The sequence below is a fragment of the Sminthopsis crassicaudata genome, chromosome 3 (assembly GCF_048593235.1).
Source record: "Sminthopsis crassicaudata isolate SCR6 chromosome 3, ASM4859323v1, whole genome shotgun sequence".
NCBI lineage: Eukaryota > Metazoa > Chordata > Mammalia > Dasyuromorphia > Dasyuridae > Sminthopsis > Sminthopsis crassicaudata.
Genome location: NC_133619.1, coordinates 237,840,329 through 237,868,003, shown reverse-complemented (window position 1 = coordinate 237,868,003; position 27,675 = coordinate 237,840,329). Strand labels below are relative to the sequence as shown.

The window sequence follows — 27,675 nt, the reverse complement described above, 5'->3', positions numbered from 1 at the left end:
TGGGCATAACCTTAGTTAATTATAAATATTATTGCCAAGTGGGGAAAAATGATGAACTTAATTCAAATAAGTACATAAAATTGTACTTTTGAATTATTTAGTAACCTAACCTCAGTCAATATTTTCCCAGAATGTTAGTTTGCAATGATAGGCTCTGCTATTTAATATAAATGAATGCTTTGAATGAAAAACTATAAACAAAATCTCAATTAATTAGTTCATGAGTAGTTATTTCCTTGTTATTATCATGATTATTATTTTTGTGATTATTGATTTTATTCTTCTAAAATAACCATAAATCACATTTGTATAAATTCATGAGCAAGTAAAGTAAGTTTTCTTGGATTATAGGGAAAACAAATCATGTATCTTTTAAAAATCTTTGTGTTATAACATATAACATTATGTAATATTATATAATATATGATGTGACTTGATAATATAATTAATGACATGATAATATATGATAACATAGAGCAGAATAGCATAGACTCAAATAAAATGTCATATAAGTTCAAATTTGAGCATATACACTTATTGTGAAGTCCTGGGGAAGACACTGGATTTCAGTTTTTTGCCTTACTTTATTCATCTATAAAATAGGAGTGATAATACACTCACCTCCCAGGATTGTTACAAGGCTGAAGTGGGACTATTTATTTAAAAATAATGATACAATACCTAGTAGTCTCTTAATAGATTCCTGTTTCCTTCCTAAATCTAGAAATTTGCATTTGAAACTATATTAACAGGGAGTCACTGGAGCTTTCAAACTCCAATGTGAAATGTTAGCTTTGTACTACAGCAATATCCATTTGTCAATTGTGTGAAGGATAGATTCGGATAGAAAAAGAATGAAGATGGAGATGATGGCAGTAATCAATTGCAATAGTTTAGGTAAAAATAGAGAAGGGTCAGAACTAGGATTAGGGCTGTGGACTAGAGGATGTGTTCATGTAAGTGATATTGTGGAACAGAATTAATAATTATTGTGAATTATTGGATATTATTATTATTTTATACCTTGTTGGTTTCTAATGATCTTTCCCCATTCTTTTGTCATGTCTGCTATATCTTGGTACCTTATTGAAACAATGACTCCTTTTTACCCCACTAGCTACATGTACCAGACCACAAAACTATGTATAAAGAAAAAGTATAGAATATTAAGTATCAACAACTAGAAGTTGACAATCAAAAATATACATAAAACATTTTATTTAGCATGGACTAGATAGGGCCTACTATTATTTTAGCTGAAACTCCTACATTTAGTCTCATCCAGGGGTTTTTTCCCCTTTTTTGAGGGGGAGGGGCTTTTTTTTTTTTTTTTTTTTTTTTTTTTTTTTTTTTTTATTCCCAGCATGTAGCATAATACCTGGCATGTGGTATATGCTTGATAGGTTCTAAGTGACTGACTGACTGACTGACTGACTGACCAATTTGTAGTATTACAGCTGGTTTGACAGTTTTATCACAGTTGAAAGACAAATTAGTAGTAGGATAGCACTGAGAGAGGAAATTACGAAAAGTGATTGATGAAGGCCTGCTTAGCAAAACACTGAGTGAGTTGTGATTGGAATACTAAAAAAAAAAAAAAATCTCCTGAAACTCAGTTGCTTTTTATTATTATGTTTAGTTAGTCAACAAGTATTTATTAAGCAATTATTATATGCTAACCACGGTGTCAAGTCCTGGAAACACTGAGCTAAGTATATAAAAATAGGGATTTTCTTTTTCCTCTTTTCATAGGAATACATTTCTATATATTTTCTCAATTTAGCAATATTAGAGTTAATGACTGGTCTTTGAAATAATATCAAATGCTCTAGAAGCACAACAAAATAAGGTAGGTCTAGAGTTCTAACTTCCCAATAACTTCTGATCTAAACCAATGGTGCCTGAGAAGAGGGAAAAGCATAATAAGTGAGTGTAGTGGAAACCTAGGGGAAAAAAAAGCTTCTAAAGGGATTTTCCCTTAATTTGTTACAAGATGAGACTTGATATCTACTTGTGTATGAGACTAATGGACTGTCTTGAAGTTCTTGTATAAGGGGGGAATTAGACCCTGAGAGATTAAAAAAAGAAACAAAAAAACCCTCTCATTTATCTACACTCATCTGGTCTTCAATTAGCAGAGATCATTAAGCCCATGCAGATCTTGGTAAAAATGGGCTTGAAGCCAGAGGAAATCTTATATTTTACATCTTCAGATACATTGAATTGAAATTAAATCTTATAATTTATATACATATTTTATTACTTATTCTACAATTTGTTTTGTTTTTTCCCTTTTTCATCTTAGTAACATTAACCTCTGTAGTCTTGGAAACTATATCCTTGCAAGTGGGAAATTGATCTTAGAGTTTTGCAATCCAGAGGATCGAGATCAGTGGGTCTGATAACTATCTATAAATTTATTCATGTTTCCTGAGGGAGAACTATGATCCAAGAGAATGGAGAAAAAAATCTTCCAAACTATACTGTGGTCCTTCTGTGACAAGAGGCAATCTGTGACATAAGGGTTATATAAGAAAATTTTTCCTGACAATCGGAAGTTTTCAAGTGTAATGGACTTTTTTGGAAGGTATTATGGTAGTTCTTCAATAGTAGACTAGATGACCTTTGGTTGAAGGGATTTTAGAAGGGATTAATAATCATAAAGGAGTTAGATTTAATAGGATCATAGGTCTTAGAGAAGCAGCATGGTATAGTGGATAGTTAGAATCAGAGGACCTTCATTCAGATCTAATCTGACACTTAAGTAAGCACTTCACCTCTTTCTCATCATAAAAGAAAGGAATTGTACTACAAAATGTCTAAGTTGACTTCTAGTTCTAAATTAATATTGTTCATTTTCTTGAGGTAAAACCTAAGGCCCATAAGACTGAAATGGCTGTCTAGAGTCCCAGAAGTACTAAGTAAAAGAGATGAATTCAAACCTGAATTCTTTATATTTAAACTATATTCTTTTACCTATACACTGCTTTGGCTTAAGGTATCATAGTTAAGTCAAGGAAACAGGATAAAGTAGAACTCTGTGCTACTGACTATTAACAGAACTGCTTGATTGGTTTTTTAAAAGAAAAGAAGGGAAAAGAGGTAGAGACAGACAGACAAAAATAGAAAAAGACAGAGAAAGAGAACAGAGAGACACACACAAAGAGAGACAGACAGATACAGAGACACAGAGAGAGAAACAGATAGATACACACACAGAAAGAGAGAGAGAGAAAGACAGAGACAGAGAGAGACAGAAAAAAGAGAGAAGGGAAAGTGAAGGGAAGGCTGAAAGAAAGAAGGAAGAGAAAAGAAAGAAGAAAGGAAGAAAAAGGGAAAGAGAGAAGGAATGACAGAATGAAGAAAGGAAGGAGAAAGAAAGAAAAGAAGGGATGGAAGAAGAAATAAAGGAAGGCAGGAAGGAAGGAAAATAAATGAAGTAAGGAGGAAAAGAAGGAGGGAAGGAAGAAAAGAAGGGAAAAATAAGGAATGAAAGAAAAAAGAAGGAAGCATGAGGAAAGAATGAAAGGAAGAATGGAAAAAGGAAGGACTGAAAGAATAGAGGAAAGAAAGAAAGAAGAAAGAGAAAGGAAGAAAGAAAGGAAGAAGGAGAGGGAGGAAGAAAGAAAGGAGAAGTAAAGGAGGGGAGGAAGGAAGGAGAGAGGAAGGAGACTTTAGTAGACTTACCTACTAAATTCTATGTGCAAAAACAGGGCCCCAAATCGTTTCCTTTGATAAGACTTCATGTCACCAATTATATTGATGTTTTTTAATCTCTCAGTGATTCTAATAAATTAGTATTTCAAGTATGCTTTTTTATTATTTCTCTTCTTTCTTCTTTCTTCTTATTTCTTATTTCTTATGTCTCTTGTTTTGAACAAGACTTCTGAAAAGTTAGTTTACCTCACTTTTTGTCATTTCCACAAATAATTGAAAACTAGGTGACCCTAGATAAGAAGGAAAATATATATGGGATGGTAGAGCATGTGATATGTGATAGAAGGGAATCAGTGTGTTATAGAAGAGAGAGAACTGGATCTAGAATCAAAAGACCTGAGTTCCAACACTGTCTCTAACTTTGTCTCTTAGTTACTGCCTGTCTGCCTTTAAGCAAGCTATTTATTTAACCTCTCTGTCCATGATTTTCTCATCTATAAAAAGATGGAGTTAGTCATAATGATCACTAAGATTCTCTTCAACATTGACATTTTATGATCTTGTAATCAAATACTCAAATTCCTCAGTGACCTCCTCAGTTTCTACATTCCCTCCAATGATGCAGATCAAAATGAATCCATGACTGCAAATCCTACTTACCTCTTATTTAAATCTCCTAAGACCACCACAGTGACTCTTCCCTGCTCCTGCAAGATGCTGGAGATCTCCTCCACTTTCATTTACCTGCTACATGACCATGTGAAAGTTCCTTAGCACTGTTTACCTCAATTTTAATTGAGGTAATTACCTCATCTGTAAAATGAGCTGGAAAAAGAAATGTCAAACTATTCCAGTATCTTCATCAAGAAAACTCCAAATGGGGGTCACAAAGAGTCAGATACAATGAAATAACTCAACAACAACAATTATTACAAAAAAAAATCAATGAAGGACAGAGTAAAATAAGGACAAATGCATATTATTGAAGTCCAAGATGGTTACATGGATGAAATTTGATTCTTACATGGAAATAAAGTAGACATGATGGCTAGGGTAGAGTGTAAAGCAGTCTACAAAGCTGTAAATGTCTGGGAAAGTGTTAAGAACAACAATGGGAGATAATCAGGAATGGGAGTCTAGATAAATACTATGGGTTTTGGTCAAGGCTAAAGGTCTTAGGACTAAATTCTGACATTAAGTCGAAAGCTGTAGTCTCTAAGGAGAAGATAGATGCATTGTGAATACAATCAGTAATAAGTTCAAATTGAGTCAAAAGTCAAGAGTGGGTTGTCAAAGCAAAAATAGGAGGCATTTTAGCTTGAGAGATCTGATAGCAGAGGTCTCAAGCATTTGTTTATTCATTCATTCATCCATTCTTTAATTCAGTCTTTCAAGTCTTTACTTTCAAGTAGTTTTTAGGCATCTAATATGTGCAAAACATTCACTGTGTTAGGTACTTAGGATACAAATACAACAATCCCCCAAGATAAAACAACTCAAAAAACTCCATCCTTAAAGAACTTGCATGCCCCTGGAAGAATAAAGCATATAAAAAGATAAGTAAAACCTAATTTGAAGAGGGAGAACTATCAAGTAGAAATATTTGGGGAGGAAACTGCTTATGTCAGGAGTATCATCTAAGTTGTATTATGGTTATTGTTGTTTGTCCTATTGATGGCCCCAAACATGAAAATTGATAACGATTCTAAGAAGCCTAAAAGAGGGAGGTGAGGTGTGTATTAAAGACATGCAAGCCCATGCAAATGTGTGGAGAAAGGAAATTAAATCCTGAGTAGCAGGAATAACTCTTGGGTCACTTTGGCTGGAACTCAGAGATCTTGTTGGATAGTAATTTGCAAAGTCAAGAAAGATACATTGCAGCCAGTCTGTGAAATAATTTAAACATAAAATCTAGGAGTTCATTTTGCATTCAGTAGGCAACAAGGAACCACTGAAGTTTGGAAAAACTTGCTTTAAGGGACAGGATTGGGGAAAAAAAAAAACAGCCAGAACAATAATCCAGTCAAGGAAGAACTAAGGTACAGGTCAAGGAACAAACATTGTTTCAGGAGATCAAGGACATCTTGCTCTTGAAGACCTGACTCATAGGATCAGAGCTCGTCTACTGTGGGACATTAGGATATTAACAGAACAAAGTAATTAATATAATTTGCACACCAGGAGGTAGAATTCAGGCAATAACTGCATATAATAACACATTGAATTATAAGGTTTCACATAAACTAACAATTTGCTTTTATCATGAAGATATTATTGAAATAAATATTCATTTGTATAAATGGAAGGAAGCTTTGCAAATGTGTTCTTTGACTTAGCCAGTTGAAAGTATGAACTACTTCCATGTTTACTTAAATGCCATCTATTTTATAAGCATACTAATATTAGAACACATTATACATGATATGCTGAAATGATCAATCCATTCTATATAGTTGCTTTATGCATAAACAAAGTTTCTAAAGAAGGTGGAGATGTTTTAATTTTTTTTCAGATTTGTTTTTAATTTGTCTCTCCCCCCCCCAAAAAAAAGGACAAAATTTAGAATATGAAATTTCTTTTGCAGAAAAGTCATTAACACATTAATATGAAGATTTTAGTCCCATATGATTTCTTTATTTAAAAAAAACTATGTAATTAGAAATTAACTAAAATTTCCTGTTACTAATACTACTATACTTCAAAAACAGGAATAGTATGATTGTTAAATGTATGTGCAAGTAGCAATAGTGCATCTAAGGAGGAGTGTCTTTTTTTAATTCATAAGTATAAATTTTAAATTATTTGAATTAAAATGCTAATCCATATTTTTAACTATGTTTTGCACATTTGTAAACTATGTAAGTAATTATTGAATTGCTATAAATATGACATAAGGAAAATCACTTACTGAACAATTCTGGCAGTGTAGTGAGAACTATAGGATTTTAAAGTTGCTCAGAGTTCTCTATGATGATCCATTTCTTTTTGAAACTTAATATTTGTGTGCAAGCTAGTCACTGAGATATTTTTTCTACATTTTCTTTCATATCATCAAAGGCATATTATTATTATAAGACATAAAAATAAATGAATACTTGATTAACAAATGTTGAAATATGCACTTCAAAAAGACAGAACAAAATTCTTTAAAGTTCAGCTATTTTCAGTTATATTTATAAATATAATGTATGTAATATATAAAATAAACTTAAAACTAATTTAATTTATTAAAACTGTGGTTATTGATTCAATAAGTTATACTTTAAAATTCCAATATTTATAAACAAACTTCCCCAGCCAAAATACTTTTCCTGGACATTATTCTCATAGAATTGTCTTCTCCTTCATTAGAATATAAGCTCTTTCAAAATGGGAATTGCTCACTTTTGTATTTGTGTCCTTAGATCTCAACAAAATACTTAGCACATAAAGGCTTGTGCTAAATAAAACAAATGTAGTTTTTAATCAGAATAAAAATAGAAGATTGGGGAGAAATTTATAAACAATTTCTCAGCTTAATGTCTCATATCTCAAACATATAAAGAATTTTGTCAAGTCTATAAGAATTTGAGTAATGACTCAATTGATAATCAAAATATATAAACAATAATAAATAAAAATAATAAATAATAATCTAATAAAACTAATAAATCAAAACAATTTGTACTCATGAAAAAATATTTTAAATCATTAATAGAGAAATACAAATTAAAACAACTTGAGAAAGCATTTGACACCTATCATAATCCAAATTTAGGAGCGCAATATGGAATTATGCCCAATGAGTTGTTAAAATTCTCATACCTTGTCTCTTTTCCAAATGATCAATTTCACTTTTTAAGGTGTTTTTCTCGTCATTACATTTTTGCATTTACTTTTGCAGCATTCCCAGTTCTTTCCCTTATTTTTCCTCTATCTCCCTTACTTAATTTTCAACTTTTCTTTTGAGCTCTTCCATGTCCTGAGCCCAGATCTTATTTTTCCTGGAGCCTTTGAATGTAGGAGCTTTGACTTTATCATCTTCTGAATGAGTATTTTGATCCTTTCTGTCACCAAAATAATTTTCAGTGATCAGAAACTTTTTATTGTTTGCTCATTTGCCTAGCTCATTATAAGACTTTTTAATTCTTTGTTAAAGGAAGGTTCTGTTGCCAGGGTGCATTGTCCCAAGGTTAAGGGAGTTTGTGCATCTGTTTTCAAAGATCTTTCTAGGAACCTGACCACAAATACTCTTTTCAGCCTTGGAGCTATTAGGAGTGTCCCTGCCCCACAGTAGCTGTAAGATCTAGTGTGCTAAAATCAGCACAGTTGTGCTTTGCTGATGTTCTAGCCCCAGGTTTGGGGCCAGGGCTACCCTGACATAGCCTGCATTCAGACTGCACACCAGACTCCTTCTCTGTTGCCACAGACTCTCTCCACTGACCTTCTGAGTCCTTCCTGGGCTGAAAGGTCTAGAAGCCTCTAACACTGCTACTAGAGATCCTACCTCACTGGTGCTGGGTTCCAGGCTGGGATTGGGACTAGGACTGCGCTAATGCAGCCTGTGCTAGGATTATATACTAGGTTCCCACTCTGGTTCCACAGCCCTTTTCTGCTTTGGTGTCTCTGAACTGAATGGTCTGGAAGCCACCAGTAGTGTTGCTGATTCAGAGGTCTGGCAGAGGCCAGATCCAATTCTGTGTCTGGAAATGGGTCAGAGGCTGTCCTGGCATGATCTGCACTGAAATTGCATGCTGGACTCACACATGATAATCTTCTAAGTTGCCTTCACCTGGAAAATGTTCTACTTCATCTTTTTGGATGTTCTGATGCTCTAACATTTGTTTAGTCATTATTTAAATAATTTGGCGAAAGAGGTTGGATGAGTTCCTGCCTTTATTCTGCCATCTTGCCTCTGCCTTATTAACTATTATATGTTCAAAAGGAATAGCAATTTATACTGTGAGAAATGCTGAAAAGTTGGGTTTCCATGGTGTTACAAGCTTTGAAGTAGTGTGGGATAGTGGGTACCACTGACAAAAAGGTTTTCAGAATGTGAGAGGTTAGGGAAGATTAAGATTCCAGAGAACAGATCTCCATGGGTGAGGCCAAGATGGTGGAGTAAAGTCAGAAAATTGCTTGAGCTCTCCCAGTTTCCCTTGAAAACCACATAAAACTAAGCTTCTGAACAAAGTCCAATGGAATGAAATCACTCTCCAGCTCAAGATAGACTATAAAAACTTCAAGAAAAGTCAGTCTCACTAGAGTTAAAAGAGTATTCAGGCGAGTTCAGAAAACCAGAAAGAGGGTCTTAATCACAAATCGGCAACTAAGACTCTCAGACTCTCAGTTCTGGCTCATTAGAGGAGCAAATCAATGAGGCAGTTTTCAGTCTCAGATCAGAAAGCAAAATCTGAGAAACCAGGCTGTTTGCTGAATAGAGAAGGCAAAGCTACACCCTGCAAACATAAGGGGCCCCTATGTTCAAAGCCAAGGCTCAGAACTGCAAAGGAAGCTTAGGACATTAAAAACTAGAACAAAACAAATGGAAGCTAATGACTTTGTGAGACAGTAAGAATCAGTCAAACAAATTAAAAAGAATGAAAAAATGAAAGAACATGTGAAATACCTCATTGGAAAAACAGCTGACTTGAAAAATAGTTCCAGAAGAGACAATTTAAGAATTATTGGCTTATCTGAAAGCCATGACCAAAAAAAAAAAAAAAAAAAAAAAAAAGATCCTGGATAATATTCATTCTACATTAGGTCATTAAGGAAAACTGCCCCAATATTCTAGAAACAGAGGGAAAAATATTCACTGAAAGAATCCATTGATCACTTCTGGAAAGAGATGCCACAAGGAAAACCCCAAGGAACATTGTTGCAAAACTCCAAAACTATCATCTCAAGAAAAGGTACTGCAAGCTATCATGCAAAACCAATTCAAATATCAAGGTAAAACAGGACTATCCAGGATCTAGAGTCAAATGGATTCAAGGGCCTGGAATGACATATTCTGTAAGGCAAAGGACCAGGGCTTATAACCAAGAATTAACTACCCAGTGAGATTCAGCATCATCTTTCAGGGGAGAAGATGAAGCTTCAATGAAGTAAGAGACTTTCAATCATTTCTATTGAAAAAAACCAGAACTAAATAGAAATTTTAATCTACAATCACAGGACGCTAGAGGAAAATACATATTTAAAGGTTAAATCATTTACATCCCTATATAGGAAAACAATATCTGTAACTCTTGAAAATTGTATCTGTCACTGGGGCAGACAGAGGGGGACATCACATGGACTGAGGGTGTAGTTGTGAATGGACCCTGATGTGATGATATCAAAGAAAAAGACATTAAATGATGGGAAATGGTCTGTACTGGAAAAAGAGGAAAGGAGAAGTTATAATGGGACAATTAGTTCACATGAAAAGGTGCAAAAGACCTGTTATAATAAGGAAAACTAGGGAGGGGCATGCATGAAGCATGATCTCATAAGTTTTGACTTTAAGAGGAAGTAATATAACCATTCAGTTGGATATGGATATTTATCTAACCCTATAAAGAAGAAGGAGGAGAAAGAGGAAAAGAAAAGGAAGGCACAGGACAAAAGGGAGAATAGAAACACGGTGAAAGTAAAAGAAGGGGGGAAGAGTTGATAGAAGATAAGGTAGTGAGTAGAGTGGGTTAAAACAACATGACTACAAACAGGATGAAAAGAGAGAACAAAAGTATATATAGGGGAGAAAAATAGGATGGAGGGAATATAGAGATGGTAATCATAATTGTTAATGTGAATGGAATGAACTCTCCCATAAAAGGGAAGCAAATAGCAGAACAGATTAAAAAATATATTTTTGAGAAGAAACATATTTGACACAGAGGCACATATAAAGCAAAAGTAAAAGGCTGGAATAGGTAAAAGGCTGGAACAATTTATTATCCTTCAGATGAAGTAAAAAAAAAAAAAGCAGAGGCAGCAATTCTGATCTCAGATAAAACAAAAGTAAAAATAGATCTTATTAAAAGAGATAAGGAAGGAAAGCACATCTTGATAAAGGGTACCATAAAAAAGGAAGTAGTAAAGATACAAAATGTGTATGCACCAACTGATAAATCAGGCAAATTCCTAGAGAAGATTTTAATCCAGTGACAGGAAAAAATAGTAAAATTATTCTAGTGGGGAACCTTACACTTCCCCTCTCAGAATCAGACAAATCTAACCACAAAATAAACAAGAAAAAAACTAAGGTGGTTAATAGGATCCTGGAAAACCTAAATATGACAGATTGCTGGGGAAAATTGAATAGGTACATAAAGGAATATATCTTTTTCTCAGCAGTACATAACATCTACACAGAAATTGGCCATGTATTAGGGTATAAAAATCTCACAATCAAATGCAAAAAGGCAGAAATAGTAAATGCTTCCTTTTCAGATCATAATGTAATAAAAAATATATTCAATAAAGGACCCAGGAAAGATATTCTAATAATCAATTAGAAATTAAATAATTTAATTCTAAAGAATGAGTGGATCAAGCAGCAAATCACAGAAACCAATCCACAATTTCATCCAATAAAATGACTAATGAGACAGCATACAAAAACCTATGTGACAGAGCAAAAGCAGTTCTTAGTGAAATATCATATCTCTAAATAGTTAAATAAATTAAATGAGAAAGAGGAAATCAATAAATCAAATATGCAGCTTAAAAAGTTAGAAAAAGAACAAATTAAAAACCCTCAATTAAATACCAAATCAGAAATCTTGAAACTTCAAGAATAAATCAATAAAATAGAAACTAAGAAAACTATTGAATGAATAAACAAAAACTAATGAAAAAACTGACAAAATAGATAAAACTTTGGTTAATTTGATCAGAAAAAGGGAGGAGGGGAAATAAACAGCATCAAAAATGAAAGGATGAACTCACCACCAAAGAAAAAGAAATGAAAGCAATAATTAGGAGTTATTTTGCCCAATTCTATGGCAGGAAATCTGAGGATCTAACTAAATGAATATTTACAAAAATTTAAATTCCTCAGGTTAATAGAAAAGGGAAATAAAATACTTAAATAGTCCCATTTTAGAAAAAGAATTTGAACAAGTCATTAATGAATTCCCTAAGAAAAATCTCCAGGGCCAGATGGATTTACTAGTGAATTCCAATACTATGTAAACTATTTGGAAAAATAAGTAAAGAAGGAGTACTGCCAAAATCCTTCTATGACATAAATATGGCATTGATACCTAAACCAGGAAAGGCCAATACAATGAAAGAAAGTTACAAACCAATATCTCTAATGATTATAGATGCAAAAAATTTAAATAAAATATTACCAAAGAGATTATATCAATTTATTAGCAGGATAGTACACTCTACTAATGAGATTTATACCAGGAATGCAGGACTGGTACAATATCAGGAAAACTGTGATAATCTATTTTCATACTGATTACAGGAGATGAGATCCCAGACCTTTTCTTCCTCTTTCTTACCTATTATATTCCCTTTCAAAATCTTCAAAATATCATAAAACCACTTCCCTGAATTTTTGTCTTATTTAATACTGTGTTAAAATTGTATCCTATACTGGTTCCTTGTCCCCCTTTTTAGCTAATATAGTGAGTAAGTTTATAAACAGTATAAGGCAGCAATATGCACTCACCCAGAAGGCTCACACTCATAAGAATGGGAATATTTTTATATACTTGGTTGAGAAAAAATGACAATACAAATGGACTTGGTCATCTTAATCCATCTTTGTGCCATCTTCTTTCTTCTTCTAAGTATATCTTGACTTTCTAGAGTTGTTTTCAATTCCATCTAACCCAGACTATGGAAATGCTTCATTCCATGGCAGTAATTCAGAAAATCAAGATTGGGGTCAGACTCCTATTAATAGTTCTCTTACACAAAGTAAATTATACACATTCTCATAGAACCCTTTTGAGATCAATACTACTAGTATAATGTCCATGTCATAGCAGACTACACTGAGGCTCAAGAAAAATGATTTATCAGAGGTGATACAGAGAGTAAATTGTCTTTTCTTGATTCCAAATTAAGTGTTCTATTCTTCCATATGTCCTTTAATTTATTTAGACACAAATTTCTTAATGAAATAGTTGTAATAGGTATCAAGTCTCCTGAATCATATGTTCATATTTAAAAACAAAGAAATTCTGTGTTTCAATGGCATCCAATACCACATGGAGCTAAACAAAGTTCTCACTTCTTATTCTACTACCTTCCCTCTAAATGTAGGTTATCCAAAGACTAGGTACAAAATAATATTCTCATTAATGTTTGTCTATTTTGCTATAAATCTCCCTTAGCAAGAGATAGGAAGCACATAAGACATTTTTAGTTGTCCAACTAGAATTTTCTTCTCCTACACATACTCCTAGATCTTGGGATTCAGGTCTTTGAATTTGCTAGTGATAATCTCTTAGTAATATTTTTGATAATCTAAGATGATATTTTCTTTTTACCTAGGCAAATTAAGTAGTTTCAATTGTAAAAATGAGTTATTGTGATTTAACAAAAACCACCACCCTTCTTCAATCTTCTATTTTATATAGTTTTAATATTTATTTTTCATTGTATGTATATATATACATACATATATAATATATATGTATACATACACATGTGTATATATGTTTGTTTTTCACATATCAAAATAATCTCATTTTAGGAAATGCAATTTATATTTCAGGAAACCTATAGTTGATTCAGCATAATAACATTATAAATATAGTTGTGCTAATTATAGAAAGAAAATTATATTTAAGAGCTATTTTTCTATGAATAATGAACCAATATATATTACATTATTGGGGCTCTAAGAGTTACTTACAATATCTCCTAGGGGTTCAATTTATTTTCATAACTGTTTTTTACCAATGTTTTCTACCATATCATAATAGTTTCAACAGGCAGAAATGTTAATAGGAAATGCATGAGCAAAATTATGGTTTTGTTTGTTGACTTCATTCATCATTTCTATGCCAGTATCACAACTGGCACTGAAGGAAGGTCTTACCAATTTTTCAGCTTGGAAGATGAAAGGACTATGAGAGCTATCTTCTTTTAACGATCTAAGTGAATTCTATCTTCTTCAGCCATTGAGATGGGTGTTATTAGAGATGGTCTGAAGTCTTCTTGGATTTATTTTCCCTTCCATTTTCCATACAGCTAAAGTCTGGGGGCAGAAGAAGATCAGAGGAGAGTGGTAATTATCATCATCACTAGCAACAACAATCTTGACAGGAAGTTGGAGTCTTCTAAGAGGAAGTTGGAAACTGTTACTGGGTTTACAATAATACCCTTGATTTTTGGCCATTATTCTCTGATACATACATGATTCAATCCTTCCCAGATAGTGCCCTCTGGAAAATGCTTTCCAAAACAATTGAAAGAATTCATACAAGCTAATCCAGGCTGATCCCCCTCTGTGAGCCCCAGCAAGGGGCAAAAAGGAGGTTGCTTAGCTTAGCATTAACTGGTCCATGTAAGTCAGCTATTTTTCTCCAAATCACCTCCTATTTCTGTCTGTGATATCATCATTCATCTACTCTCTCATGTTCAGTTACCTAGTATTAACAATTTATTCATTCACATTTTCCCATTTCTCTACTTAGTCAGTTACTATTAATTTCCTCATTTATCTCATTACCTATTGTTTCTCCTTTTCTCTAAACAATTCTCAATACAAATACTAAAATGATTTTCCTAAAGTTAATCATGTCACAATCCTACTCAAAAAATTCCCAGGCTTCCTTATTATTTCTAAGATCAAATATATGCCTCCATTTGACATTTAATACACTTTACAACCTGGTTCAAATTGACCCTTTGGCTCTATTGCATATATTCTCCTTGATGCATTTTATAACCAGAAAACTAGTTTTTATACTGTCCCTGCCATATGGCATCCCATTGCCTGTTCCTTTACATTGGCTGTCTCCCACAGCTAGAATGTATTTCTCTTTCCAGATGTTTTTAGGAATCCATAGTTTTCTTTAATCCAGTTTTAGTACTATTTTAAGACTTTACTCATTTCTTTCAATTGCTAGTGCTTCCCCTGATACCTTGGGCCAATTCTCTTTTCTCTGTAAGATACTCATAAATCTGATTACCTCTTACTTTCTTGAATGATTCATTTCCTTCAAAAGTCTATTATTTTATAAGCTCACTAAATTGGTTATCAATCAATTAAACAATCAGTGAGGATTTATTGAGTTATTATGTGCTAGGCACTAGATAGTGGTTAGTAATACACAGACAAAAATAAAACAAACCTTGATTGCAAGGAATTCTAATTACTAGATGTTTGCCTATCTAATCAATTGCCAAATATAATTTCCTATCTAATCAATTACCAAATATCTGATTATGTAGGTGGTCAAGGCTAAAAATCTAGAATCAGCTACTTCTTTTCAGTTATATAGAAGGATACATCCTGAATAAGGAAAGGAAAACTGAATGCATTTAAAGATAGTAAACCATGATGTATCATTCAATTTTTAATGTAAACTATAATATACTTGATGATTCTAAATGTTCTACAACATGAATGGGCAGCTTAACCAAATAGTATCACCTCCAAGTGTCTGAAAGTTCCATGCTGTTGTATGAATACGTGACAATTTTCATTCAAAAGGTCAAGAGCAAAATACAACGGGAAAACATACAATTCCTTTCTTAATAACTGAACATTTGGCTTATGATACAGAGAATTTCCCCTGAGGATTACTCTATGTCCTTGAAAATTCAGTAAACAAACTATTTGAAAGTGATTAATATTGATTGTGAGGGGTACTTATTTAGAGTAGGTAGAATTGTTTTTGCCAATTGTGAAAAGATATGCTTTTTGCTTTAAAACAGAATACAATTAATATGGCAGAAATGATGTTCAAAATATTGATCCAGGATGTGGATCCTGTCCTTTCAAGATCATTTCAAGAATGTGTTTAATACATTTTATGAACATAGCAGAGAATAGCAATTACATTTGGCAAAGACATTAGTGATTCAGTAACATCCTGAAACCATTAAAAGTAAGAACTGATTAAGGGCAACACTGCACAAATAGAATTTTGTGTTGAAAGCTTTTAAATCAAGTTATGTAAGTGATGGCATTTAATAAACAAATAGGTCAAATTTGCACATAAAGTGCCTATGACAACCAATGTCAATGCATAGGGATCTGATATTGAAAACCTCTCTGGGAATAAAAATAATATATATGTCATGTTACTTTTTTCAAATTCAGAGGGATTCGGTGACTTGCTAAAAGTCGCGCTAGGTTAGTAAGTATCTAAGCTTTTCCTCTATATTTTAAATATGCCTATATGTGTGTATATATAAACATATGTATATGTATTATACACACAATTTCAACATTTCAATCTTGTCCCTTAAGTAAGCTTAAAATTCTAACTGATACTGTGAGAGACATGCTGTCCTAATGCATGTGGGATATTTGTCAGTATTAGGCATTTAGAAGACATGGGTTCAAAGCATAACTCAGACACTTGCTAACTCTGTGATTTTGGGAAGGTTACCTTAACTTTCAATGCCTCAGTTTCCTCATTTGTAAAGTGATAGGGGGTAAGGTGGGATACAATGGCTTTCTTAAGCTCATGATCCTCTGAGGTTTTTTCCCAAAACTTGAGAAAAGATTGTTTAGAGTTGTTAATCACTGATTCCGTGTTCACTCTTTTTGTTCATTTTGTGAAATGCTAACCAATATGGTAGTAATTCTATAATTATATTTTGTTATCCATAGAGTCTGCTGGAGGCAGATAATATGACCTTCATGTTATATTAGGAAGAGCTGAATCAGCAAAGGTTCTTCATTTGCCCAAGGAAAGAAGTCCTGATAGGGTCTGACCTACACTCACTGGATAACTAAATAACTCTTCCTGAGAAAAAAGATAGAAATGCATGATAGGGGAAAAAATCAAACAGAAAATGCACTCATTTTAATGGCTTTTTATCTTGCTACATGTATGCACTTGGGAAAGTTACCTAGCCTCTGAAATTTCTTGGAAATGATAATTTATTTTGAGTTTTTGAAGAGTTGATTAAAACAAAATTTTGAGTACAATAGGGTTGATTTGAGGCTTGAGAGACAACTTCAAGCTGTTTAAGACATAAAATGACTCAACTCAATATATGTTTATTCATTATTTTTAAATATGAATGGATTAGATAAAATAACCTCTAAGTGTTTTTTAGTTAAAAAAAAAATCCTATAAAATACTATCAATTTTGATGAACAAAATAGTAGGGCAAAGGAAAAAAATCTGAAAAAGGTGCAAAGTGTGAGGGAAAAGTCTGAATAATATTCTGTTTTTCAGTCATTTTTCAATCATGTACAACTCTATGATTCTATTTGGGGTTTTTAGGCAAAGATGCTGTAGTGATTTGTCATTTCCCTCACTAGTTCATTTTGCAGATGAGAAAACTGAGCTTTCTGATTTGCCCAAGGTCAAATGACTAGTAAATATCTGAGGCCACATTTTAACTCAGATCTTTCTCATTGCAGTCCCAGCACTCTATTCACTATACTATCTAGTTTGCCCTCAGACTGGTAAGAGGTGATCAATTGTTTGCATGGAGTTTGGAGATTGGACATGAAGGGAAGTGATTTGGGATAAAGGTAGGAAAGTATGGTAGAAATAAACCATTGTGGAAAAACTCAAAATTAAAATTACCTCTGATTTCTATTCAATTGATTATCCATTGTAATTGATTTTAAGCTGCATTAATTTTTATAATTGATTATTTTTCTGAATTCACCTTGCTCAGAGACACAATTTTCCCTCTAAGTTCATTTAAAGAAAAGTTGTTATCACTCATATCATTTGCTCCTGGGACATCTGTTAATTGTCTGTAAGCCCCAACCAACCTAATCTGATGCTATTATTCAAAAAATATGTTGTCTGTCCTTGTGCAATTGAGGAAAATTTGATCTTCTCCAAAGGGACTGGAAGCCTGGAAGTATAGATTCATCTGGAACAGATTTTAAAAGGTAAACAAGTCCCATAAAACAGTTAACATTTCTTAATTGTTAGAGCAATTAAGAAATTAAGAGGCAAAATTAGCCACATTTGAATGTCAACCATTACATTATCACTGGTGTACTACCAGAGAAACTGAGTCAAGCAAGAGATTGATTTTTAATCTTTAATGTGGAGTTTAAACTAGCCAATCTGATAGGACTCTTGTCCAAAGCATTCAGCACAGATAAACCAAGGCAGGAAATTTATATAGGGCTTTAGCTAATTAGGGTTTGCAAACAGAATACATAATAATCATAAATTAATCCTGACAGGATAAGGGACAAGATAAGAACGTCTAGGGAAGAAGACAGTAAGGTAAGAGGCAATACCCAAATGGAGGGGGGAATTATCCTAGCAAGGATGAAGATAATGTACCTGGAATTTATGACATAGTGATATGTAAAAGTGGTCAGAGCTTTAAGGTTTTTCCTGGGCTCTTTTTTTTAAACTCAATTTACAGTCCTAATGGCAAGAAGGGGGCTGGCTATTATTTTTATTCAGGTTCAACACTGGCAATTTAAATGTTCCTAGACTCCCTTCTTTCCTGCATGTCAAAAAAGCTTTCTTTCCCCACCTTCTCACTGAGGTCATTACATTACTGAGGTGGACAATTTGACCCAATTATACACATCACTGTTAAGAAATTGATTTGCCTGAAGTATGTAGCTTAGTTTATCTTTATTGCATTCAATAGGTACATTGTGGTGAGTATTGAATGGTAAATCAAGTAGTTTGGATTCTATATAATAGATTAGATAACTGAAGAGTTTTGAATCAGATGATGAATGGATATAGGTCTACAATTTGAATGGTACCTTGTAAAGTTTAACTTAGCATGGTTGTATAGGATAGATTGGATTGGAGGAAGGGATGGTTGTTAAGGAAAGATGTAAATTAGGAACAGAACTCATAGAACCTAAGTGCAGTAAATTGATATACCTGGATTAAAACCTATGCACGTTGATGGAATCAAGATAGGTTAGGGAATATGGAAATAATACAAAAGGTTCTAGATTCTAAGAGAGGGGATGTGTATTTGTAACTGTAGTTCTTATTATACCTCTTAGTAAAAACCTTTTCCTAAAAGCTAAATGAAATCTTGCTTGTTACTGTGATTAGGAAGCATCTAGTGGGGACTTATAAATGCAAATATTAAACTCTCAGCCCTTTAGGTTTATCCCCAGAATTCAGAGTGGAGAAGTACTTTTCTGATATCAGGAGTTCTCATCCATTAATGGGAATGGTAGTTTATGGAAACTCTGCCTGCAAAACATAAAATCTGGTATGCCTACCAAGCTATACAATTTATAAGCCTGGAAATGGATTAAATTTCTGTTGTCCAAGGACAATCTAAGTTTAAAGAGGCTCATCACTGAAATATTGGCCAATAGATATTTAATTGTTTTATCTAAAGGAATTCATTGTAACCTGCTAAGGCATGGAAATTTTGTGATTTGTGTTGATGGTAGGCATATCCACACTATTGAAATTTACATTTTATGTACATAATAATAAAATTATGTTAATAATATGCATATACATAAAATATGTGTATGTGATGAAGGCAGAAACAACTTCTGGATATTCAAAGATAACTACCTCCTCTACTGACATAACACATTTGCAAGAATGAGCAAGCTGAAAATTCTTCCTCTGCTATTGCTATCTTCAAAGTATAATTCTGTTATTTTAATTGACATATTGTAAATTCTCAGAACTGTAGCCACACCCATTTTCAAATATAGCTTTTGTCCCTAATTTTTGACAAAGTGTTAAATTTTTGAAGCCCAATAAAAGTGAGACTAAGATTCCCTATTGTTTTAGACTATTCATTCTTTGTTCCCCTATGCTGGCATGGATGATCGAGTTAGTCATAGTGTTATATCTTCACATGGGAAAATTGAAAGTCACATTTGACTACTTTTTTTTTTTTAAACGGGGAGAGTCTACTTTTTTTCCTTGTAAATGGTTATGTGGTTAGGGATTTTGTTAATACATATAATGGAACAATGATAGTTATCACAGAAATCTGAAACCTGAAAAAGTCCTGCTGACTTTCAGCCAATTGACAAGTAATTTATGCATTCTTTTCTGTCATAAGTGGCTTGATTCTATTTGAATTAAACTCTGATATTTTTCACTTGAAAATACTTTTCTCTTTCCTATTTAGTTAACAAAAAGCAGAAGCAGTGTGCATGGGACTTATATTCTATTCTTATCTGAAAGATAAACTTGAAAAATCCTTTGTGGTTTTGTCTGTTTTTCACCTAACTTGCAAGACTTGTTCCTACAAACTGGTTTGCATTATTAAAGAGTCAGCATTGATATATCATGTCTTTAGTAGGGATCAGATAATACTTTTCTCAATCTTTTATATGCTGAGAAAGCAAACTTGAATAGTTTCACTTGGCTCATTTCCTAGAAAATATAACATTACCTTGATCTTACTAAATGTACTGTGACCAAACATAATCTAGATGCATGGAATTCTGTGTAGTCCAGAGAGACTTCTTTAAGTATCTTACAGTATATTTGATGAGGAGCTCTCTAGCCAATGCAGAGATAACCTATATTAAAATATTCACAAGTGCACATTTGCCTCTTTTTGAACACCTGTAATAGCAGGAATACCTACAATTCAATTTCTTGTTGCATAAATTGGCAGACAGAATCTCTACTTTCACTTCTCATATCTTCTACTATTCTGGAATGTGTGTAAGAGAAACCTTGCCAGATAACATAATTCAAGTTGCAAGAAAAAAATGAGACAAGCCTAGAAGAAAAAAAGTTTATCTCTAGAATTAATTGTTCATTGTCCAATTATTCATATCCAGATAATCTGTTTGGTAAAATTATGCAAAATTTTAATCTTAGTTTGGACTTCTATCTGCTTTCCAGGAAAATCCTGGTAGCCTACCCACTCCTCTTTATCTATAGGTTTCTTCTATCTTTCACTAGCACACATCGCAAAAAATAATTTTTTCTCAGATAATTTAAAATAATTTTAATATTGGCCTAATCACAATATGATGCAAAAACCAACCTACTAATAATGGAAAAGTAAATTATAAAATCTAATATAACCAATTATTGACTTTTTTACTTTATTGTATTGGCATGAATTAAATACATTTATACATATATACTACATTTATACATACATACATATAGATAAATAAAATTCTTATTATAATAACAATCATTTAAGTGGTGCATAAATAAATAGAAATAACATACTATTCTCAAAAAATTGTGCCACTGGCATACCAAATCTGGAAAGTGTTCTTAAACTTTTAAGATTTTAAGTATAACTCTAAAAATAAACTATTTGTTATTGTTGGTCAATGCTAACTAATTATGAGGCATTCATCACTATTAAGTTGGCTATCCTGTTACGTTTCTCAGGAGTAGTAATGTTATCAATCCATGAAATGTACAAAAATTACAAAACATTATTTAGACCAATGAAAACTATTTTCAACAGTGACAGTTGGATATTTAACTGGATTTTTGATTTCAGTTATTGGATACTTAACTGGTATTTTTTGCTATGGTCCAGCTCACAAAACACATCCTTTGACAGGCATGTCAATATTTCTCACACAATCCTTTCCCATATGCTCATTCAATATCTGTATCACCTGATAATGAATGTATTATAATGAATAGTTAGGGCTACCACTGATTATCTCTCACTACTGTCATATAAGCAATTTATCATATTTTCAAGTTATATCTTTGCAGCAATTTTTTTTCATTTTCATTTTTATTTAATATTTTAGTTAATAGTTAATAATTTGAAGCCTACCTATCTTACCATGTATTTCTTCAAGACCTTTTAAGAGATCAACTTAAATTATTTGAAGATTGTGACATTCCTGGACTCAGAGTCATACAGTAGCACAGAAAAAATTATTGATAGACAGTTTTCATGGAGAGAAGTCTGAAGATATTGAAACTCCTGCTCAATTTCCCAAAGGCAGTCAAACCCTTTCTCCACTTAATATTTAATTCCATAGTTATTTGTTGTCCCTCTGAAGTAACTGTCCAAGATATATGTCTTGAATAGCCAAAAATAATGGTTATAATTCAATTTCTTATCATATTCTAGAAAAAGATAAAATTCATACACTTGGTTTTCACAGCATGAATGGTTGGGTTCATCTTTTGTGAGATGTTACGGATCTCATTTTGCATATACTGTAATGTTCTACGGTTTGAAGCAATATCCAAAATGTCATCTGCAAACAAAAACCCATGGAGAACCTTATTATAGATAGAAGATTCTTCTTCCACTTAGACTCTAGGGTGAAAGTCTCTCCAAAGTATAACAAATGCTTTTTATACATTTGTCTCCTTTTTATGCCTCTTATTAATATAGGGTTGTTGACCAAAGTTTTATATATATATATATATACACACACACACACACACACACACATCTAATTCCATTTTTAAGGTGTCTTAGATGATTTTGACATGTGTATAGGATGAGTTCTGATGATTTTTAACAAATTTTTTGCACATGTGATTCTCTCTCCACTGTTCTGACTATTTGAGATGATCATGTTCACAGAATATAGCACTTACAAAGGACAATTCTGATGCTGCAAATTGCATATTTGTATGGGAACAGGGAGTGTCTTCATTGGAATCTCCCTATGCCAATGAAATTATAGTAGTTTTATTTCTGCAAAAGTTGCTTTTTATTTAGTTTGATGTAATAAAAATTATTCATTTTACATCCTGTGATGTTCTCTATCTCTTGTTTGATTACTCTCTTATTCATATATATATATATATGTATATATATATATATATATATATATATATATATATATAGGTAAATATGTTCATGATTTACTAATTTACTTATGCTATTACCCTTTATGTCTAAATCATTTATTCATTTTGACCTTTCTCCTGGTACATATTGATCAATAAGATTAATATCAGATACTAATCTATGCCTAATATTTATCAAATTGTTTTTCTTTTTCCCAGCATATTTTTGTCTAATTGTGAGTTCTTAACCCCACAAGATTCTACCTTTGAGTTTATTAAACACTAGATTACTATAGTCATATATTATTGTGTATTGTGTACCTAAACTGTCAGGCTTCAAATACTTAACTGTATGACTCTGGGCAAATCAGTTAAGCCTCTTTGCTTCAGTATCCAGATCTGTAAAATAAAATGTAGAAGGAAATGCCAAACCATTGAAGTATTTTTGCCAAGAAAACCCCAAACAGGGTTACAAAGAGAGTCAGACATGACTGAAACAATTGAAGAACAACAAAAATTGTGTACCTAATTCTGTTCCACTGGTTCACCACTCTTATTTCTTAGCCAGTACCAGATTGTCATAATGATTACCATTTAGTAATATAGTTTGAAATCTCAAACTGCTAGCCTGCCTTCTTTCACATTTTTTTCTTCGAATACTAGAACCTTTTGTTCTTCCAGATAAATTTTGTATTCTATTTCCTAGCCTTGTCAAATAGTTCTTTGATAGTAATTTGATTGTGGTATGACAGTGAATAAGTAAATTTACTTAAGTAGAATTGTTACTGTTATTATATTGGCTCAGCCTGTCCACAAAAAAAAAAAAATTAATGTTTTTCCTATTGTCCAGATCTGTCTTTATTTCTTTTAAAAGTGTTTTGTAATTGTGTTCATATAATCTGTAGGTTTGTCTTGGCATGTAGACTTTCAAGTTTACTTATTAGGATCTTCCTATATCAATTAAATCACATTCTGATTTTTTAATTCATTTATTTATTTTTAATACACATTGCTTTATGAATTATGTTGGGAAATAAAAATCAGAACAAAAGGGAAAAGCCATGGAAGAGAAAACAAAAATCAAAAAAACAAGTGAGCATAGCATGTGCTAATTTACATTCAATATCCATAGTTCTTTTTCTAGATGCAGATGGCATTTTCTGTCCAAAGTCTATTGGCATTGCTTTGGGTCACAGAACTACTGAGAAAAACCAAATTTTTCATAGTTGATCATCGCATATTCTTGCTGCTATTGTGTACAATGTATTCCTGGTTCTGCTTGTTTCTCAGCTCAGTTCAGATAAAACTTCCCAGGCCCTTCCAAAATCAGTTTGTTCATCATGTTCTAATAGAGCAATCATATTCCATTGCCTTCATATACCACAGCTCATTCAGCCATTGCCCAAGAAATGTGCATCTACTCATTTTCCAATTCTTTGTTATCACAAAAATTGTTGCTAGAAGCATTTTGCATATGTGGGTAATTTTCCCTCCTTTACGATTTCCTTGAGATACAAAATCAGTAGTATGGACAGTTTTATAACTCTATAGGCATACTCCCAGACTGCTTTCCAGACAGGTTGGATCATTTCACAATTCTACCAACATTGCATTAGGATCACAGTTTTCCCATATTCCATCCAATATTTATAATTATCTTTTCCTGTCATCTTAGCCAATCTGAGATGTGTGAAGTGGTACCTGAGAGTTGTTTTAATTTGCATTTCTCCAATCAATAGTAATTTAGAGAGATTTTCATGTGAATATGGATGGTTTTAATTTTGTCATATGAAAATTCTCTATTCATATCTTTTGACCATTTATCAATTGGGAATGACTTGTACTGTTATACAATTATCAGAGTTCTTTATGTATTTTAAAAATGAGATATTTATCAGAAATATTGGCTGTAAAGATATTTTCCCAACTTTGTACTTCCCTTTTAATCTTGTGTCTGTTGGTTTTATTTGTGCAAAAACTTTCTAATTAAGTGTAATCACAGTTGTCCATTTTGCCTTTTAGAATGTTCTCTAGTTCTTCTTTGGTCATAAATTCACCTTTTCTCCAAATTATCTGATTGGCAAATTATCCCTTGCTCTCCTAATTTCTTTATGGTATTATCCTTTATGGCCAATCACATTCCAGTTTTTGAAAAAATGTGTTTTAACTTCTCTAAGCCGCCTTCTTAAGATTTTACAAATAAGTTTTTAATTCTAAACTGATACTATTCTTGGTGATATATTTTCTTCTTGGCATTTATATTAAATAATTGCAGATACAGGTGGAATATATGCTCTATTCATATTGTTAGGATTCATTTACATTGATTGAACTTCCTCAAAATACAGCAATAGTTGGTACTAATATTAGTTCTTTTGTCATTTTCCCATTTTTCAGCACCAAGAGTTTATTTAATTTTATAAGTTGGAATTGGCTTTGTGTGCTTTTTTTAAAAAATCATTTTTGTAGATTTTTTTCCAATTTGTCAGTGATTTAGTATCTGTGTCTAGAAAGATGAGATAGAGACAGCTGATTCAAAAATTACCAAAATTGATATAGTCAATGATTGTCAGTCAAAGTATAATAAATTTCTTATGTCTGTATTTGGTGCTGTTTAGTGTTCATTGATTCTCTTTCTGAAGAAAAAAATTCACAAAAATTTTGGATGTTTTAATTATTTAGTCTTAATTTTTACCAAAATTTATTTTTCTGCTTCCCACCTAAGCCCAATAAAGATTTTTTTAATTTGGGAGGTGTTACTGAGTTCTTCACATTATTTTTCCACTTCTTCATCCTCTTCAATGGATATTGGCATATACAGTTAAAATATCTTAATGATAAAAATTTTGCAAATGATTATAATGTACACTGCAATGCAAGGCAATCAAGTATCACATGAAAAGATATCTCTCATTGCCATTGGACACTTGATTATACTAATTCCATTTCTTAATTTCATAAGATCATAGGGCCATAGACAGAACTGGAAGGGCTCATAGACATTATCAAATCCAATAATCTCATTTTACAGATGAGGAAATTGAGGCAGACGAAGGGTAAATGACTTTTCCAGGTCATAAAGTTACCATAAGCAGGATTTGAACTAATACCTTCTTGACTTCTAAATTACATTGTTGTACATATCTTTCCAAGGAAAACCTGTGAACCTTCCTGCAATATATCTGTAGCTTTCTTGTTTCTTTAGAATTCATTTGTAGTGAGAATATGATAATTGACATGACTCAGATCATTGGACAAGAACCTAATAGAGTTCTAAACAGTTATGTGAATGTCTATAGAACATTTAATAACTAATTAATTCTTAACCATCTATACTCAAATCTTTTTTTTTAACCACTCTGCTACCATCACTACAGTATGTAGAACAGGACTTCACAGGATAAAAAAAAATTTTTTTAGTTGTTTATTTCTTTCATGTCTCTTTATGACTACAGCATTTTTGTTAAATGGCCAGTATACTGGCGATGAGTCTCTTCTATCCCAGTCCTTAGAAAATAGAAATAGCTACAATTTATAATTGGAACCACAGATAAAATCTTTCCAAGATGGTAGAACTGACAAAATTTTGGGATGTGCTGGTCTAGACTTTGAAAAACCAATGACATCTCTATGGTGTAATGAGCTAGGAAAGAAGACTTCATGTGCTTTTTTTCTCTTCATGTTTATAAATCTAGAGGTAAAATTAGTTGTCAGTAAAAATCAATTAGTTGATAAATAATGAACAAATTATATAAATGAAAAAAAAATTGATATATCAATCAATGACATCTGCCTCTTCTTATCCTTCTCTTATCCCAAATTATAGCCAAATATGTTTTTACATGGAAAAAGGAAAAGAGATACTATACATAGAAATAAACTTCTTGAGAAATGAAGCCCAAGAAATTCAGAACTGGAGTATATACAAAGAATATTCACTACATTTTTTGTTTCTCTTGTCCTTTCATTCGAAGGTAAAATGTACTTCCTGTTTACCTGATAAATGCATCTCTCTTAAATTGCTATGATATTGTGCAAATATGTGAAGTAGATCCACTGGCCTCATCCTTTTGGACTTTTTCACCTTCTTCTGTGGCACTGTTTACTACCACTCCTATTCCTATCTTGCCCACCTACATAAATCTCACAGCTTCTTCATTCCAAAAAATATATATCAAGAATTGAAAATTGCTAAAAGTGTAGTTCATTCCCAGAAGCTTTAAAATTTAAAGCTAATCCTCAGGTAAAGAAATCTAGTTTGGTAAAAATGAATTTCAACTCTATGCCAGAGATTGGATCACCCAGGTAGAAAAAAGTTTTATCCTATTTGTTAACATGATGCCTTCCCTGAAAATTCTGGATTACCTTTGGATAAACTTGGATGTTACCTGTGGTGCAACACACTGGGGAACATATGAAGTATACTTCAAAAATACATTATTTTATTATTACTCGGTAACATGCCCTCCTGGTAGTTACAATTACTAGTCTGCCCTAGGCTCAACAGAGTACCTTTGACCACTGACCTTTGCAGTGTCAATTCTACCCGGCTCGCCTCCTCTGAGGCCTTCAAAGGTCTCTGACCATGATTTCTTGAATCTATAGTTTAATAACTGGTAGTACACTCAAGAACAGCCATGTGTAATCTTAAAAGCCTTTATTATACCTACTCACATAATGCCCTGACTTGTTAGCTCCCTAGTGAACACTTGGTCTGAAGACCCACGTGTTCTCTACCAAACTCCTTACCTCTCAGCTATCCATCAGCTTGGCTTGGCTTGGCTACCCCAGGTTAGGGATCTAGGTTAAAGAGAGCAACTGCTATCTGTAGTAGGCTTATAAAGGGCCTGTGAGGTCACACACACAGGCCGACCAGCATGAGAGCTGTCACCCATTATGAAGCTATCTCAATATGGACAGGATCCCACCCACAGGGCAGTCCTATATCCACAGAGAACACTTCTGGGCCACTCAAATCTCCTGTTGAACTGTGGTGCCACCCATTTAAAGGGCCCTTACATTATTCATAATTCATTGCTAAATTCATCACTTATCTATTTTTGATGGGCCTTTTATTTCACTTTTATAAATCATTCTTTGGAAGAAAACTCCTTCCAATACAGAGAAGCTGTTTCTAAAATTTTAATCAGAGAGAGTCTCCTAGAAATTGGGA

General features: G+C 32.8%; 1 long non-coding RNA gene across 1 annotated transcript in view; it reads right to left on the bottom strand.

The window, feature by feature from the left end:
- The window catches only part of LOC141559448 (uncharacterized), a 77,933-nt gene extending 50,633 nt beyond the window's left edge, over nucleotides 1-27,300 (bottom strand). The window contains exons 1-2 of the long non-coding RNA XR_012487425.1: nucleotides 27,252-27,300; nucleotides 13,691-13,849 (exon numbers count right to left, since the gene is read on the bottom strand). This is a non-coding gene — a long non-coding RNA (uncharacterized LOC141559448). The remainder of the gene's footprint in view (nucleotides 1-13,690; nucleotides 13,850-27,251) is intronic.
- Between the last annotated feature and the right edge of the window lie 375 nt (nucleotides 27,301-27,675).